This window comes from Lagopus leucura, unplaced genomic scaffold (assembly GCF_019238085.1).
Source record: "Lagopus leucura isolate 7727_CA_CO unplaced genomic scaffold, USGS_WTPT01 Super-Scaffold_100019, whole genome shotgun sequence".
Lineage (NCBI taxonomy): Eukaryota > Metazoa > Chordata > Aves > Galliformes > Phasianidae > Lagopus > Lagopus leucura.
In genome coordinates this window covers 3284527-3291732 of record NW_024962273.1, presented here as the reverse complement: position 1 = coordinate 3291732, position 7206 = coordinate 3284527, and the positions used below count along the sequence as shown (strand labels likewise).

The following is a 7206-nucleotide window of genomic DNA, read 5'->3' as shown; positions in this document are numbered from 1 at the left end:
GGAAGGAAATAGCGGTCCGGGGAGGGGAGCAGGGACACCTTGGAGAGGCGGGGGGGTGGGGGGGAAAGTCGGGGCTGAGCCGAGCAGAGCGGAGCGGAGCGGAGCCGGCTCTCCCCCCCGCCCTTCGCACTTCGCCCCCACCCACCCGGGGCGGCCTCACACCTCCGCCCGGGGCTGCGTTACCACAGGCGGCCCCGCCGCTCCCCGCCCGACCCCGCGGCTCTCACCGCACCGCCCCGCAGCGCGATGCCCCAGCGGCCCCGGGGGCGGACGCGGAGCCCCTCTGCGGGTGGAGAACGGGGGGGTGGGGGGGGGGGGGGGGGAGGGGCCGTTCCCTCGGGCCCGCCTCGCTGTGCCCCCTCCGATGTCACGTCGGGGCTGCCCGACCGCCGCTTTGCAGCATCGCATCTCCCGTCAGTCCCGGGCAAATTTGTCAACAATTCGCAACCGGGCTGGTAATTGCATTCCTGGAATCCGCAGCGCGAGATGTAAAGATAGGAAGCTGCCTCGACTTTCCGCTTGGAATAATCGCTCCTGCTCGTAGCGACCCGTTCGTTCCTTTCCCCGCGTCCCTCCGGACGCGCTCCCTCCTCCTCCCGTGCCTTACCCACAGCCGCTCCAGAACCATCGCTGGCCGCACCCCACTCGTGCCCCACTGCTGCGGGATGAGGCGCAGTTCCCCGCTCCCTTCTGCTCCCACACCCCCGACTCAACTTTCCATCCTGGCCCGCGCCGCTGCCGCCCAGGAATGGGACAAAGTTGAACTCCGTTGGCAGCCGGAGTGCGACTCGAGGGCAGAATTCGAGCAAAAGCTCTGATTTGCCGAATTCTGCTCTTTGATTTGTATTTGTGTGTTACTGCTACTGCTAAGGTTGTTGCCAACCTCAATTAGATCACAAATGAGATCAGTTTAATTCAACTCCCAAACTGTGACCTGACCATGGTCTGAAAGTATTCAAAAACGCGTTTTAAGCCTTCCTTTGATTTCAAAAGGAATACTGCATGCTTGGTCATTCATACAAATAACATAAAACGTAATTATGGGATGATTTGGCAGATGACATTCCTGCCAAACGCCGCTCCATGCCAGACGCTGTAATGCTATGGCTGCTGTCCTGGTGGCTGAGAGCAGCCCCAGTGCAGGGCGGGAGCCATGGGGTGGAGGTGCTGGGATGGCTTTGGGGAGGCAGAGCATGGAGCCCCCAGCCTGAAACTGCTGCATCACTTCGGGGGGGAGCGCGGATGCGCTGTCGGATCACCGGGAGGCTGTGACAAAGGGAGCTTGCAGCTCGACACACGGGTAACAACATAGCAAACACCTTTAATTCTGTCATGTCTCATACCCTTTGCTTTCTCACACGTTCATGGCTGCTCTAACATCGACACCTACACTTAAAAAAAAAATCGACAAAAAAAACCCTCGACAACAAAAATCTTGAAATGAAGCAGTCTTATTCTATAGTCATGAAGAAAAAAAGAAAGAAAGAAACACCTGGAAAGTTATGCTCAGTGAAAATAACCAACTTCCGAGCTTCTTCTCCAAGCAGCTCAGAGCAGAGCAGCCTTCTCCAGGCAGAGCACCCTGCAGAGAGCTGCCCCCCAGCAGCCCTGAGACATGCCAATGGGTTTGCCCTTGGGACTTCTCCTCTGCCTGGCTGCTGGAGAAGGGATCCTGCAGGGATTCTCCCTTAGCAGAGCTTTTGGAGTCTGATGTGGATGTTACAGGTGTGAGGGCACATAGCTATAGATACATAGAGATATACGTAGGCACATAGAGATACATAGGTATATGGATATACATAGGTATACATAGGGTGAGTGTGTGTGCAGCTCCTAAGCGATGAAGGTCACTTTGTGGCAGTGTCTCATAGCTCTTCCCAACCCTTTAGCTGACCCCAAAAGCTCACCTACACAGAGGTGGGATGAGTTCAGCAGTGCCACCTCCTCTCCCCACCTGCCCTATGCTTGTGGCACACGAAGGGTTAACACGTGGTGGACTCCCGGGTAGGTTAATATCACAGCTGCCTGGTAAAGCATTACCCAGCACCTCGCTCCACAAAAGCCTGCTTTTGCAAACAGACTCCTACTTTTCCCCAAGTGTCCAAAGGTGTTTACCGAAGTAAATCTGCCTAAATCCTCCATCGCTTGGGTCATGGGGGTGGTTAGGAGGGTGGAAGGTGTAGAGATAATCTCTTTTTGTAAATTCTATAAATCTTCTGGAGAAGGAAGGGGGAAAAAAAAAAAAAAATCAGGAATCTGTGTCACATGCTTCTGTTCAACCGGGAACATCTCGGGGAGTGCAATCCTTATGGGTGAGATCTGCCATGGAGCGACGGGGAAACGCGACATCCCACTGCCTGCATTGCACAGCCCTGCCCTCCCCAAGTGCCTTTAGCACATTTAATCTATTGGAGGGGGTCAAGGGGAGAATCGAACCAAAACTGTGAGGGTCTTAAAAAGTGGTTTCTGGATGCAAACGCCAATTTGGTCGGCAGGAGATAGCGGAGCTGCAAAGTTGTCACTTGAGATCTCCGCGCTGCTCCGGTTCTTCCAAAACCAGCACTGCGTATTACTTTGTGCATATTGCAAATAGAGGCAAACAACACAGGAAATTTTGACAGCTCTGCCTGAAAGGGCTTAAATACTTCTCAGTAAGCAGGATCCGGTTATAAATAAACCTCCTCTTGGTGAGAAAAGTGGCTGCGACCAAAGACCTCGCCATTTTTTTTCTTTTTTTCTTTTTTTTTTTCCCCCCCAGAACTGTCTTACTAAAAGCGCTGAAGAGCTTCAGAAGAACAAACAAACAGACAAATCTGGGGAGGGGGGGGGGCGACCGGAAAGTGCCCATGGACGTGACTGGGGGAAGCCACGAGGGAGACGGGCTGGAGAAAGTTCCACCGATCCGCCTTCCTCCTCTCCTCCTCCTCCTGCGGCCGCGGAGCCGCTGCTTTTCCCCGTGCCCGAGGATCCCAGCCCGCAGCATCCTCACAGGGAAGGGGGAAAAGCGACGGAGCTCCCCCCAAAAATGAGGGAAAAGGGCGATTTCTCGGCACCGAGCTGCTCGCCGGGGGTGGCCGAGATCGCCTGGCCCCCCGCTCCCCAAGGTCACGGTGAGTAAACAATAATAGTAATTAAAACAAAATAATAGGCAGCAGTCAAGAGCTGAGAGTACACACACCTGACCCTAAGTATAACAGACTTCTCCGAGTAGAATTTGATCCCTCTCTGACACTTTCTACCTCAAGTGTTAGAGCGAGTGGCCATGAATAGTACAGGCATGCCATCTTGTAACACTATCTGCCTGTCAGAAGAGCCAAGGCTGGGTAGAGCAGGATCTATATAAGGCTTGTAACTAGGGGAAGCCCAACAAACAGCTACAAACACCTAAGTTATTTTACTCAGCCTCCACCCTTCTGCTTTTTCCCCCCTCTTCTCACTCTCTTTTTTTTTTCTTTTCATCTTGGCTTTCTGTTGCAGAATGCAAATGTAGCCTGCCGGCGGTGAATGGGCTGAATTGTGATTAAGAAGAAGAAGAGCTCCTTTCTTTGTTCTCCCCTCAGGGGATGTTTACTGGGAGAGACACAGCGGATCAGATATGAAAGGCATTCAGGTCAGCATTGATGTGAGCGAAAGTGAAATCATACCTAAGGCATTCAAAAGACCGCCGTGTCAGGGGTTCAGCTAACGGTGCATCTACTGTGTGTGTCTTCCCTGTTAGGCACAAAAAAAAGAAAGAAAAAAAGAAAAAGAAAAAAAAAAAACCTTTCCACAAACAGGCTTTTTATTATTATTTTTAAATTACAACAAAAATTATAGGGAGAGGAGGAAAACAGAACACCAACTTTTCCTTTGCTTGTGCCTCCCGAGCAGGAGCCACTTGGTGCTCCGTCCCTGACAGAGCGGGCACGGAACGGGTCCACATGCATTCATTGCAGCTCTTGGGATCAGAGTCATTTTTAGGGGGAAATGCACTCATCTGGAATGCGCACAGTTGTATTTAGGTGCCCTGACTGTGTGCGTGCACACGGGCACCCTCTCCACGCACACAGAGGTGTGCGCGCACGCATGGCTACATCCACCAGACATGGCTCTCCATAAGCTGCGAGGCTTACTTCTGCCATGCAACACACGGGCAATAATCATCCCTCACCTCCCTCCTTCTACGATAAAGCAGCGTGGCACATCGCAGCAGCACACAGCACACCTCCCCGAGTGATCTCCTATTGACTTTGGAACTCCCAGGAACACTTTGCAGAGCTCTCGCAGCCCACAAGGCCGGCGACGCAGCGCGCGAAGTTGGTGCACAGCTATGGAAGTTACACCGCCTCGAGGAGGAGAGGCTTTGTCCTTTTATTTTCATTAAACTTGCTTGATCAAGGAATAGCTGCACCTTCCTTCCTTCCTTCCTTCCTTCCTTCCCTTATTTATACATCTATATATTTTTGAGTGCGTGCTCCTCACAGCCTAAATATCCCCTCCATAGACTTTCCAAGCAGCTAGCTGACGCTGCTGGCATAAACACAGGCACGTGAATATATAGAAAGAAATCACAAACTGCAGCTAAGCATACAGAGTTAGGAGGTGGCTGCACTCGTGGAAAATGAAAACCACTCAACAGCAAAAACAAAAAAACAATGAAAAGGCTGAAAAATTCAGCAGCGGCAAGCATCTCCTCTGCTCTGGATTTGTTTACACCTTCAGAGCCTTAGTTAAAATATATGGCTTGTCTAATGCTCACATCTGCTTTAATGGTGACGTTTAATTCTAAGATATTTTCAACTAGTGTTTCTGCAGCGCGGATTTCTCTCCTTTTTCTCCTTACTCTAAAAAGACAACTAAAGAGCAATCAAAAAGGTGTCTGACTTGGCCATTCAGACAATTGCACCCTTGTGGGAATGCTGGAATGAATGGTACAGTGGACACCCCAGCACTATTGACGTTATAAACATGTAAATGAAACACATTAGGGCAGACAATCAATTGTCTGTGAGCACTGCAAACCTGCACTCCCTTTCTGTGTGACAGGCACAAAATAGTGTCTACCTTGGGAAGCCATGGTCTTGGGGGAAAAAAAAAAGGACAAAGAGTTCTCTTTCACAGAGGAGAAAATGCACCTTAAAAGCACTGGGATAATGCAGATGCCAAAAAGTGTTGTGAGGCAAAGAATTTCCTATTTCTTGGGATGAATGTGGGGCTGCTGTAAAAGGATCAACACCCTTCTTCCCACTCTAAAGGGACACACATTTTTCTTGGGGGACATTACCAGCCTGTCCTGAGAGCTCTCATCTCCATCTCCCTGATATTTCCCCTCCTTGGGCAGCTGGCTTTATAGTTATCAATAATTAACTTGTAATTGTTTCCTTCTTTCTTTCTTTTTTTTTTTTTTTTTTTTTTTTTCTTTTTTTTTTTTTTTCCCTTCCCTTTCTTAATTTTCAGATCCGTCTTTTCCCCGGCACCAAACGTATTTTCTTACAGCAACCAGAAATTCCCCCAAAAGTTTCCTGGTGAAGCGTGTGCACACAACTCAGCAAGCACGGAATGGTCGTGAATGGCAAAAACCAGACAGTCGTCTCCAAATCCACCGCTTTCCTCCAAATTCACCATCAAACAAACAGCTGAGCCCTGGCACGGCACACAGCCCTGCCACAGCTCGCTCCCATGGATCCGCACAGAGGAACCCAACCGACACCCCTCACTCCCCAGTCGCTCTCATGGACCTCATCCATTTGTAATACCTATTTCCAGGTGCTTTCCTCGAGGTCGCACGTTTTTCTCCCACCCGAGCAGCCGCTCTGGTAGCAATCTGCTCGCAACGGATTCGCAGCGCTGCAGAGGAACCCGGGTACAGGAGTGCTCCCAGATGCCCACCCCAGCGTGTGCCACCTGCATGTCACCCATCACAACCCCCTGCTCACCCCACAACCCTATCGGGTGCCCTCAAACTTCCCCATGCAGGGCAGAGCCTCACTTTCCACCACAAACAAGCTGCTTTCTGCTCTCGTTCGAGTAGGAAGCGAAGGTTTTCCCCCCTTTCCCAGCAGAGAGGAAGGGTGGGTGGGAGCCTTTTTGGTGAGGGCTCTGAGCGAGTGTAATCGTGTTTGGGCTGCGCTTCCCCTCGGATCAGGCGCCCTGAAAGAATTGAACTTTCTCTCTTTTCTTTACAACTGGAAGCGAGATGGCAATGGAATCAAAGGGAGCTGTTTGCTGAAAGTTTGGAGGAAATCAGGGCCAACTTTTTCCTTTCCCCCACCCCCATTTTCCTCGGGATTTGATTTTATTTTATTTTAGCCGGGGCCGGAGGAGGGAGGGGGGGGGGAAGGGGGGTGGAACAAAGCAGCCCCGCTAAGGAGGAGGGAGCGGAGCCGCTCAACGCCCGGGGCCCGCGGACGGCGGGGGCCGCTCCGCACCGCTCCGCACCTCTCCGCGCAGCCCCACCTCTACGGGGCGCCCGTGAGGTGCGGGGCAGAAAGGGGCTCTCTGCCTTCCTCCTCCTCCTCCATCTCCACCCGTGCCCCCTCCTCCTCCTCCTTCTCCTCCTCCTCCTCCTCCTCCTCGTCCCGTGCCGCTACTTCTCCCGAGTGAAAGTGCTACGAAGTGAGTCAGGCGCCGGCAATCATCTGACCGAACTTCCCGCAGCCCCGCCGCATTCCTAGGCTCTCCTCTCCGCGTACCCCAGCCCCGCTTTGGGTTCCTTTTCCTTCCGCAGGACTCCACTTCCCAAAACCTCTGCCGCTCCCCCTCTGCCCCGAGCCGCAGCTCAGCCGCACCGCTCCGCATCCCTTCCCCAGCCCCGCACACACGCGCGCACCGGGCGCACGCCGCGCTGAGCCATTAGTTGCCTTATTCTGATGTGTCCTCCCCCCTCCCCCCCCCTCCCCCCCCCCCCCCACACACATCATTTCTATGTGATTGCACTCCCACTGCTCCGGCTTCCCCGATGGCCATCTCTCTCTCTCTCTCTCTCTCTCTATTTTTTTTTTGGTGGGTTTTTAATTTGAGTTGGGTTCTGCCTCGTTTCTAAGGAATTTCGGGCTGATTTCGATAAGCATCACCGTTTGGAGTGTTATCAGCAAAGACACGAGCTCAGAAGTGACATCTTTTCCACGAATCCGGGAAAGGAGAAAAATCCACTCAGGCCAGATAAATCCTGGGCTATTCCCCACGGGAAAGGCTCTGGGCATGTGCTTGTCGAGAAAGAGAAAATGG

At 52.3% G+C, this 7206-nt stretch overlaps 1 protein-coding gene and 1 long non-coding RNA gene across 4 annotated transcripts in view; one reads left to right on the top strand and one right to left on the bottom strand.

The window, feature by feature from the left end:
• Positions 1-7206, bottom strand: part of ZEB2 (zinc finger E-box binding homeobox 2) — a 108253-nt gene that overhangs the window by 95441 nt on the left and 5606 nt on the right. The gene's annotated exons all lie outside the window — the stretch shown is intronic.
• LOC122183658 lies at positions 2855-6265 on the top strand. Of its 2 annotated transcripts, none has more exons than XR_006180307.1 (3): positions 2855-3110; positions 3478-3610; positions 5437-6265. It is a non-coding gene; the product is annotated as an uncharacterized LOC122183658 (long non-coding RNA). The 2 variants fall into 2 exon arrangements; XR_006180308.1 differs by lacking the exon at positions 5437-6265 and adding an exon at positions 4172-4669.